This window comes from Bubalus bubalis, chromosome 13 (assembly GCF_019923935.1).
Source record: "Bubalus bubalis isolate 160015118507 breed Murrah chromosome 13, NDDB_SH_1, whole genome shotgun sequence".
NCBI lineage: Eukaryota > Metazoa > Chordata > Mammalia > Artiodactyla > Bovidae > Bubalus > Bubalus bubalis.
In genome coordinates, this window is record NC_059169.1 from 55,752,539 (window position 1) to 55,762,157 (window position 9,619).

The window sequence follows — 9,619 nt, forward strand, 5'->3', positions numbered from 1 at the left end:
TGAGCTCTGTCTTCTCCCTCATGAATTTTCATGACAGGGGAGGAAACTGGGGTCAAAAGAAAGTGACTCTTACCTTTAAGATCAGTTTCAAGCAGAGTGACTTCCCCAACCTGCCAACTGCCCTGTTGGCTGGAGTTGTGAGGTACACATCCCAGAATGAGGAAGAGGGAAAATCACATGGGTGGGAAAACTGTTGTTCAATTACTAAGTCGTGTTCAACTCTTTGCAACCCCATGGACACAAAGCATACCAGGCTTCCCTGTCCTTCACTACCTCCCAGAGTTTGCTCGAACTCATGTCCATTGAGTCGATGATGCTATCTAACCATCTTATCCTCTGCCACCCCTTTCTCCTTTTGCTTTCAATCTCTCCCAGCTTCGAGGTCTTTTCAATGAGTCTGCTCTTTGCATCAGGTGGCCAAAGTATTGGAGCTTCAGCATCATTCCTTCCAATGAATATTGAGGGTTGATTTCCTTTAGGATTGACTGGTTTGATCTCCTTGCTGTCCAAGGGACTCTCAAGAGTCTTCTTTAGCACCACCATTTGAAAGCACCAGTTCTTTAGCACTCAGCCTTCTTTATGGTGCAACTCTCACATCTGTACATGACTACTGGAAAAACCATAGCTTTGATCTGTAACATTTTCTTAATAAAGAAGGCTCTGGCCCCACGTCTGAATTATGACAAACAATTTGTTTCAGACAAGATAAAAATGCAGCAGCTGGCTGGTGGAGAAGCAAGCTCTCAATTGTTAGTAATCTTGCATCCAGCCACTTTACTGATTCTTCATCAGGAAATGCTTCTTTAATTGATTATCTGGGGTTTTCATAGGTAGTCAACAATACTGTCTGTGATTTTCTGCTCCTTTTAATTATATATCTTATTTCCACTTGATCTAAGTGCATTGCCTAGAGATTCCAGGAAATGGTGAGCAATGATAGCCATATCAGACATCCTTGATTCAACCCCAGTATTGATGGAAATACTTCTAAGGTTTCACATTGAAGTCAGCTGCTGTTTAATGAAGCTACATATTCTGTACAAATGCGCACTTTCAAATCTCTAGTGTTTTAAGGCTTTTTCTTATCTCAGTAGGGCAAGAGCCTTGAACTTCACAAGTCTCTTCAGCCTCTAATGAGATGAACTTTTCCTTTTTGAGTTATTCATTTGATTTATTAATATATTAATATTAGTGTAGTTATTCTTGTATTCTTGTAGTCAATTTTACATGATCATAATAAATGATTCCTTAAATGTGCTGTTCCATTTAATTTGCTAGTATTGTATGTAGGATTTTCACCTGTGTTTGAAGCTGAGGTTGGTCTACAGTTTTCTATTCTGGAATTTGGGGAAAATAAATCTTTAACAAAAATTTTAATAATTTTTAATTATTGATCTATTCAAGTTTCCCATTTTATCCAGTTAAAATTTTTTCCATTTATTACCATTTACTGTATTTTATAATCTTTTCAAACTCCTCTATATGTATTTGTTCCTCCCTTCAACAACTATTGTGTTTTTAGAGTTTAGAGATCCAATTCATAAGGAGTCTGGCAGGGAGATGTCACATTTAGGTATAAAATCACTGTGCCTAGTGTTGGTTTAGGTGCTGGTGATACAGCTGTGAAAATGCCAATAGAGCTTCCATCCCAGTGGGGGAACCACAGACAAAGTAAACAAACTGACTATAGACAGTGGCATGAAGATGACAAAGGGGGGATGCGTAATGGGGACAGAAGACTGGCTGCCTGGTAGCCAGTGCTCAGAGGAGCTCGGGTTTCATGGGAGGCAGGCCTGCGAAGGCCTAGGGCCAGCACTGCCAAGGCTCCAAAGCCAGAAAAAGCACGGCAAGTTAAAGAACAAAAAGAGGGCAGGAGGGAAAGTCAGGCAGGTGATGAGAAAGGAGGCCAGAGACAGGCACAGGTGAAGTCCCTCTTGGGCATCACTGGAAGACTGGATGGCTGCTAAGGGCAATGGGAGGATACCGGGGGAGTCTCTGCATGGCTGGACAGAAATCTCATGCACACCTCAAGACGGGCAGTATGGCTGTTGTAGGGGTGTCAGGGCAGAGAACCAGAGTGGCCACGGGGAGACTCACTCGGGATTGAGTGGGTGTCCAGGCAGGAGATGAGGCTGTGACCACGTCCCTCCTCTCATTTTGTTTTAGTTCTTCTCCTACCAAGTAGTTATTCTGGAAGTTTGCCTGCTTGATCGCTTTCATCTAGGAAACAGCTCTTGGCTTTTCTGATGCACTCACTCTTCTGATGTTCTCTTGTTAATAATTCATCAGTGGTGTTCTGGGCTCTGTGAATGCTTTCTATTTATTTCTTTTGACATTCTGTTCCTTTTGCTCTTATCTGAGTCTTAGCTCATATGTGTGTTGCTTTCTTTAAAAACAAAAGCATTTAGAGACTTCAATGTATCCCATTAGCTGATAGGTAGCAAAACCTTAGTTCAGCAGACATGCCAGTTGGGATGTTAACATGGAGGGCCCAAATTTCACTATATCAAGCTCCAACGTGGACAACCGTGGTTCTTTCTGAAAGCCCCCAGGCTTGGGAAATTTCCACCCTACTGAAACAGAGCAGGACCCTGTGGTCCTTGCCCGCACATCCTCTGCCTGTCTTTCGTTTGTGAAAAAACTTCAGCCAAAGAATAAGTTTAATCAGAGAAGTGAGAAAATGCAGAAACAAGGGAAAACAGTCCAATAAGACTAAGTAATAATAGTTTAGTCAGTGGTGGTGGTCAGTTCAGTTCAGTCACTCAGTTGTGTCCAACTCTCTGCAACCCCATGGACTGCAGCACACCAGGCTTTCCTGTCCATCACCAACTCCCAGAGCTAGCTCAAACTCATGTCCATCGAGTTGGCTGTGGTGGTGGCGGTGGTGACGGTTTATTTGCTAAGTCATGACCGACTCTTGTGACTCCACAGACTGTAGCCTGCCAGACTTCTCTGCTCAAGGATCTTTAGTTCCCCCTTAAGGGCTATCGAAGAAGGCAATGGCGACCCACTCCAGTACTCTTGCCTGGAAAATCCCATGGATAGAGGAGCCTGGTAGGCTGCAGTCCATGGGGTCGCTAAGGGTCGGACACAACTGAGCGACTTCACTTTCACACATTGGAGAAAGAAATGGCAACCCACTCCAGTGTTCTTGCCTGGAGAATCCCAGGGACGGGGGAGCCTGGTGGGCTACCGTCTATGGGGTTGCACAGAGTCGGACACGACTGAAGTGACTTAGCAGCAGTAGCAGCAAGGGCTATAGATAATCTGAGCCCGTCCTGTGAGCTGTCTTATAGAGACTAAAATCCCCACCAGGTGGAAGAAATTAGCTACATGATGACCACACCGTAAGTCACGACGTAAGCTGCTACAATTCTAAGAACTAGCTCCAAGGAAATAGGAAAAAAACAACCTGGAACTGAAGATTATATTTAAAACAATCAAGATGACACTGGTCAGACCACCCATGATCAATTTCAAGATGACTGTCAGAGCTGCCTGTGGAGTCTTCCCCGCCCACTTCCTGGGTTGCCAGCATCCAAAATAAAGCAAACTTTCCTTTACACCAAACTGGCCTCTCTCTTGGCTTTTGAGCAGCGAGCAGTGGATCCCACTTTCGGTTACACTATGGAACACCAACGGTCTACCCCAAATTAAATGGAAATCCCAAATAGATGCTCACCTCTTTAGTGCCAGGAAATGTATGTTAGACTCTAAACCAGAAGCCAGGGACAGAAGAGCCAGGGCTGCACACACCTGCTGGGACAAAGCAGCAAGGCCACCCCCACACATGGGGCGACAGAGCCGAGGGGAGCCATGCAGGAAAAGTTCCATGCAGGAAGGATGACCAATCACATCCAAGGCCCCAAGAAGACAGATGGGGGGCAAAGAGAACTGGCCGTTGGAGGTGGCAATGGGGAGGCCATGGGAGGGGAAGCCCTTTGGGATGGCGTGTGTTCTCACGGAACACACAGAAGCCAGGCCATCACCTGGAGGAAGGAGGCTGCAGGAAGGTTGGAGATTTATAGGAAGGAGGCCCTAAAAGTTCTCAAAATTTTTTTAGCAATCAACATGGCATGTGTGTGTGCTTGTTTCAGAGAATGCAGGAATACAAGTGAGATAAATTGCACCCTAGTCTAAAGCCACTACCAGGAGAGAGAATCCTGGGTTGCCAGCAAGGTCCCTGGATCCCCAGGTCTTTGGAGGCAAATTCAGTGCCCCCTCCAGTCCAGAGCAAAGCAGAACCACCCCCTAGTTATGGCCTCATCTCCCACCAGGAAAAAACACTTCACATGCTTGGAAATTGAATTTCATTTATGTGAAATACCCAATATAACTTTCCCCTCCAATGTAACTATAAAAACTAGTGGAGACTACTTCACAAACTCGCTTCTGCTTTTACTGAACATGACACAACTCCTCCCTCCTGCTGAGCACACGTTTTTAGTTATCTCCATCCACAGCCCCTGCTTTCCGCTGTGGGTCAAGGCTCCTCTTTGAATGTACCCCCACCCGACAGGCAGGCTGGAGAGAAGTCAAGGACATAAATATTTGAGGTGGCTAAAAGCAGGTTTTCCCTGTCAAAATACTGTACTCCACCACCCAGAGTGAATCCAGACGTTAAAAGCCTTCTCTTGGAACCCGCACGCCCCCAGACGACACTTGTAACCTTGTCACTGGCTTTCTGGGGACTGCTCTCTGGTGACCGACTCTCCATTACAGGAGTAAGCTTCTCCTCTCGCACACACAATGTCAAGTCCCCACAGCAGGCTGATTTTAGACAGAATCTACAGAGTGAATGCCAGATGCTAGAATCCTATTCTCATCTACAAAATAATCAGGTATTTGACTACCTGACGCTCATTCGTTTTCTTGACCATGTTAACCGTGAGTTGTGAACCTGAGAGGCTGACTGTTGGAAATAATGTTTGGTGTGGGTCCTTCGTCATTGCCACTGAGCTACTGCACAGGCTTCCTTGTTGGGACCTGCCATCCCAACCTGGGTCTCCCTTCCCTTCCCCCTGAAAGAGGCGTGATGGGCAGCTGGGTGTAGAAAGTGGCTTTGGGAGGTACTCACAAGAGTGGGGGGAAGGGATTTCCCTGGTGACTCAGCGGTAAGGAATCTGCCTGCCAGGGCAAGAGACGCAAGAGACCTGGTTTCAATCGCTGGGTCATGACGATCCCCTGGAGGAGGGCACGGCAACCCACTCCAGTATTCTTGCCTGCAGAATCCCATGGACAGAGGAATGTGGCGGGCTGCAGTCCATGGGGTCGCAAAGAGTCGGACACGACTGAAGCGACTTAGCACGCACACATGTGCTAGAGTGGGGGAGCCTGGAAGGACGTGGGCAGAGCAAAGCCAGCACAAGGGTGAGTTCCTGGGGCCCCCTGGGCCTCTCCTACTCCTCAGGTGCAGGCAGGTCGCCTCTCTGGACTGTCCACCCACGAGGGGGCCAGGAGAGGCACTGACCCACTGGCTCCCATCCTTCACTGTGAGGGTGTGAAATTCTGTGCTTCCCAGGTGGGAGAGGGGTGTGTGTGGAGGCACCAGGGGTGTCTGACACCTGCCCAATCACACCCTTCCTTCCCAACATCTTCCTAAAATATACACTGATTACACACCTCCTCGTGTAAACTTCCCTGATCCACAGCACCCACCACCAGAGCAGAGGATAAGGGCTGTCTGCTCCAGCCACCACTGCCCTCCCCATATCTCCCCACCACCCCCTGGCTCTGTGTCAGAGCACCTGTGTCGCTTGCACTCATCACCCTTGTCCAGCCCTTGTGTTGGTTCATCCGCCCACCTCTTCTCCACCACCTGGTGGACTCCACTCATCTGAAACTCAACTTCACCACCACTTCTGTAGAGCCTTCCTGACTGCCACACAGGCCCCCAGTTAGACCCACAAAGAACCAGCTAAGGCTCCCGCCTCCTTTGTTCCTGTAACAAATAGGAGGAATAATGTACACAACTCTAATTCCACCTGTCAACTGTCTTGATTACATGCCCGTCTCTCTCCTAACATCTACCCTTGAGTGCACAAACCCCTATGTCTTATTTTTGTTTTTTTAGTGCCTTGAATAGTGTTAGACTTGTAGGTCATGCACAAAGTATTTCTTGAATGACAGCATGATTTGTCATGTAAGGAATCAACCATTTGGCTAAGTATTTGATGCAAATATCACTCAAGTGCAAGCAGGGAGGAATCAGAAACCTGCTCAAATAAAATACACCTGGAAGGCACACCATCAGGAGGTGACCCGGCAGATATAAAGAGCTGAAAATTCATCCCTCTACTGTTTTGTCTTCACTGAAGACTGCAGCTTTCCGCTTTTCCTATTCTACCCTTTAAAATATAGTCCTGTGAGAGCAACTGATATAAACTGTATTAGTTCAACATCCCCAAGAACTTGCAAATTCTTTGGAAGAGGCACTGGGGGGTAGGGTAAGTAGACATGATTACCATGCAGAATAGAAAATTGGATTAAAGCACTCCAGGTGACAACCAAGGAAAACAGCACCAAACACAGGGTCTTCATACAGAGGACAGTGCTTTGCAGCAGCTGCAAAGGAGGGGCATTAAACATTTATTAATGTTGCCAATTTTCAGAAGCCATTTGGCGAACAGCCACCTGGCCTGCCTCCTGGAGCAGTGGTCCTGGCCCTGAGGCTGCCAGGTGGCTGCCAGGAGGCTGCCCTTGGAGCACACTTCCAAGGCCAAGTGGAAGCTGCCACACGGCATAAGGGCTTGGAGCGGAGCTGAAACATCCTGCTAAGATCCTATATTCTCATTAGCTGGTATTAATATTCAAATTTTAAAATCCTAACTCACTGGCAAGCTCTGTAAGATACTAAAATATTTAGATTAAATACTCTGCTAGAATTATGAAGAAGGGAAGAGAAAGCATATTAAGAAACAGTCATCCTAGCAAATGGGGGAAATGACAGCCTAGTTGAAAATTAAAAGTATGGTTCTTGGTATGCATCAATATTTTAACATGATTCTGTTTAATTCCCTTTAATGCCATCTGAAACTAGAAAGCAATGACCCTAAAAAGGCTGGGGCTATATCTCTATCCACCCACCCAATCAATAAAGCTCTCCTGTCCAACTGCTGGGAGCCTGGCTATGTGCCCTGAGCTGCGGATAAAAAGAGGAAGACGCCCAGTCATTTGAGAGGCTCGCGGTCCAGGACCAAGGGCCCTAGGAGCTGCTCTTCCTGTTCTGTTCCGTCCCCACAGGCTGTGTGTGCTCGGGTTTTAAAAGCAATGATCTTTAATATACTTCCATCCTTATAATGGGGAAGTTATATACACAAGAATTTTGTTTCCTTCCTAGTCATAAGTGCAATCTGCCTCCGTGGTCTCTACTTATGCATCTCCCTTCAATCGTAAAACCACTGAAGTTTGATTTCTGCCTGTACTTTAAGGAGGCTTATGTTAGTTACGTTCAGTGGTTTTGTTTTTTTTTTTCAGGGAATGGGACACAAGGGGGATGGAAGGGCCGCACAGAACGAGGACAAGGTGTATGTGAGCAGCTGGTGACGAGCAGTGTGCCTGACTCACCTCCCACAGACCTCACGCAAACAGGAGTGGAAGGAAGGCAGGCCAGCCTCCCTGCCCATCAACCCCTGTTCCCAGACTCCCTCAAGTTCTCTCTCCATCTACCCACTGCTCAGAAGCCCTCCCTCTCTCTGGCTCCCATGAGCCTAAGACCCTGCACAAACCCCCTGCCTCATCTGCTATGGCTCTGCCCCAGCCCTCCTTTCCCCTCAGATGCCAAGACTGTGCATCAGTTTCTGCCCAATGTCTGATAATTTCTAAAGACAGCATCATTGCACAAACTGAAGGCTCCAGGATTTACACCTATCTGCAGGAACTGTCTTGTGTACAAGCTTGCAGTTGGGTAATTATTTAACAACAGAGGGCAGGAAAACGATCAATTTAATCTGTGAACCTTTGGGAAAGTAAACAGAGGAACAGATCTTGGGCCAAGACCCCACTGGTTATGGTTTTGCTGCCCCAGACAGCAGGCACGTTTGACTATCAAGCATGTATGATGTGGCAAGCCCAGTGCAATGATATCTTCACCACACCTAAGATGTGTGTGTGTGTATATATATATATATATATATATATATATATATATATATACATACACAAATACACACATTTTGAACTGTTTGGGTAAAAATAAAATAAAAAATTTGGGTAAAAATTAAGTAATAAATCACTGTTTTGTGATCATACAATGAAATAACTGATTCAGGCAAATATCAATGGGTAAACTGTTAGAGAACAGGATATCCATACCCTGCAGAGCATCTGCTAAATCCAGAGGGGGAAAATGTACCTTTATATTGGAGAGATCAACCAAGTGACCAAATTCAGCATCAGCACGGCTGACAGTCTGATGCTATACCCTCCAGAGGGATTCAATATGCAGTGCACAGCATCCTTCCTAAATTGCTTAATCTGAATCTCACCTTGTGCCTACTTTACAGGAGGTACAGCCAACGGAGAAGCAAGCTGAACTACACCCGGGGGAAGAGTTGGACAAGTGCAGAGGGCAGAGTGGTACTTCACACCTGCTCTGGTTCAAAGCATCAATGCCAAGGGGCAAAGGTCAGGTAATGTCTGAGGCTGAGACTAAAGGGCTCCAGCCAAATGCACCACCTGAACCGTTACTGGACATGAGTACAAGCATCCTAAGTAAAAGGCCATCTAGGGATGACGAGGAAGCGGTCTTCAGAGGGAGCCAGAATCGCTCCATTCTTCAGTGTGTCAGTGGTTTCACCATTCCAGAAGGACCAGGTCATCCTCAGTAACAAACAGCCCAAACTCTCAGTGGCTCAGAACACAGGGCTCTCACTCTCACCCATGCAGCCACACACATGGAAGTTTCAGATGTTCCCCAACCTAGTGCTCTTTGTACAAGAGCGATTCAGTTTTTCTTTCAGTAATGAGAGACACTGCTTGAGGATCAGGGTAGGTGATTTAGAGCAGTGCTCCTCAGAGTGGGATTCTCCTACCATTTTGCATCAGAATCTCCAAAACATTTTAAAATACAAATGCTTTATTGATATATAAATGTTTTTAACTCCACAGTCCCAACCCACACTTGCTGAATCAGGAGCTCAAAGCCAAGACTTTAAGAGTCAACAAACTAGATTCTGAAAGTGGATTTTAGTTACACACTCCACTATAAAATTCCCATTTTATAGAAGTTGTAGTGCAGGATATTCTACTTGCTCAGTGATGAGTAGCATTAACATTATAAAAATGGCAGAAATTCATGGGTTTTTTTTTTTGTAAGATGTTCAGCGAAAAGTGTATACCTTTTTTGAGATAATCAGTCATTCTAAATTACAGGCTTTTTTCTAGTATAGGTTCTTAAAGCTTATAGTGACCTTTTGGGTTTGTTTTTAATTTTTATTGGAGTACAGTTGATTTACAATGTTATGTTAGTTTCTGCTGTACAGCAAAGTGATTCAGTTACACATATACATATATCCACTCATTTTTAGATTTTTTTTCCCATACATGCGCATGTGTGCTAAGTTGCTTCAGTCATGTCCAACTCTTTGTGGCCCTATGGACTCTAGTCCGCAAGACTCCT